Genomic DNA, 1,687 nt, shown 5'->3' on the forward strand with positions numbered 1-1,687 from the left:
TGCTTCGCATGGTTAATTACAGCAATCTGTCACACGATCACATCTGGCGTCGTGACCAGCACTACGTCACACGCTGATTTTATTAATGAATTTATTAGTCATCGATGGTCATCAAAATCGAACGAGCTAATATACATTTTAGAATCGATGTTAACCCCCAGTCCATTGTAGAATAAGTGAGCTTCTGGAAATTTATGTCGTAATCACAGTACAGCATTTTTAGCGCAGTTACCGGGTCTCAGACTTGAAAACCAGTGGTTGATATTGAGAGCAAATGCAGTCGGCGTATAGTCGGATTTGTACCATGAACACTGTTTATTAAGATGGTTGTCTCGCTTTTATTCTGATAGCAATATCACACAATAAACTGTTTCGTTGAGCGTTGATTCTTCCTGGTATTTTCTTAACCATACCCAGCAGTAATTTGGATCAGTCAACCCCTTTTCGTCACTAGGTTGTTGGTCCATCACTTGAGTGTTTACAGGCCGACACCGTAAAAGCGGCGAAAAACCATACTCACTCACTCACTGAATTCCTCACACATGTGTCTCTTTGCAGAAACCGAAAATGTTTTAAATTTATTCCAACATTACCAACAGTAGTATGTCCAATTTGGGTTTGATACGAATATCATAAACTAATGAAAACAAATATATTTTCTGTGAAATGAACTTGACGAATAAATAATGATGAATTGTATTATATAAAAAAATCATTTGTCATCCCATTCCAGTGAATTATCATTCGGGACAGCGTATTTCTACTTGAATATATGACTAACATCATTTGGTACATGTACGTAAATATCAAGGCACGCTTTAGTTCGTGATAACGTGTTTGGGGGAAAAGAGGGACTTTATTCCGAGAAATGTAGTTTGCGTGACACCCGGTTTTCATCTTAAGGAGAATAGGATTGGAGTCATTTAAAAACGTGTCTGTGTCTTAAAACTCAAGTTGTATTATCTGGTCCTCAATATAGTGGTTAATGAATGTCGTAAATATTCATAAGCAACGTCTAGGTTTGACACATGTCACTCCTAGAGAAAGACTGAAACTGGGCACCGGGCTGCTTTGTGTGTTTCTTGTTGTTTAACGCCACACTCAACAATATTCCAGCTGTATGACGGCGGACTGTAAATTGTCGGGCCAGACTAACTACTTATTTATCAGACAGTCAATACCGCTGAGGAAATTCTCGTTAATATGGCTAGAGGTTTTGTCCTCAAGGAAATCAATCGATCCACAGGTATGGATGGCCCACCAGCTGTGACACCTGCGTCCGACAATCGATCAGTAACGTCCTAGGTAACACTCGGTAAAGAATAAGCATCTGTTTGATCAACACAACCTGATTCTTGAACGAAGATCGATACAGGTATAAATACAGATTCACCCATCAGGTAGATCAGTTCTACCATCCATCGATCGTGATAAACATATGTAAACAACCCGTACAGCATTTCCCTGGATATTCATATCTAATAATACTATACTAAATAAATATAATATATGAAACCTGTTCATACTCAATATATGAACTTGGTTGATGTAAGGTAAAAGTCAGCGTGACACTTAGAACAGCATCGAGTTTCAAAACTCACTAACGCTTCAAAGCGCGACGCTAGAAGGCCGCAGTTGACTAAGCGGTCGGCTTCACCAGGTGAATCGCTGCGTCATCACAGGAGCG

The sequence above is a fragment of the Haliotis cracherodii genome, unplaced genomic scaffold, assembly GCF_022045235.1.
Source record: "Haliotis cracherodii isolate W230 unplaced genomic scaffold, xgHalCrac1.p SCAF_15, whole genome shotgun sequence".
In the NCBI taxonomy this organism is placed as follows: domain Eukaryota; kingdom Metazoa; phylum Mollusca; class Gastropoda; order Lepetellida; family Haliotidae; genus Haliotis; species Haliotis cracherodii.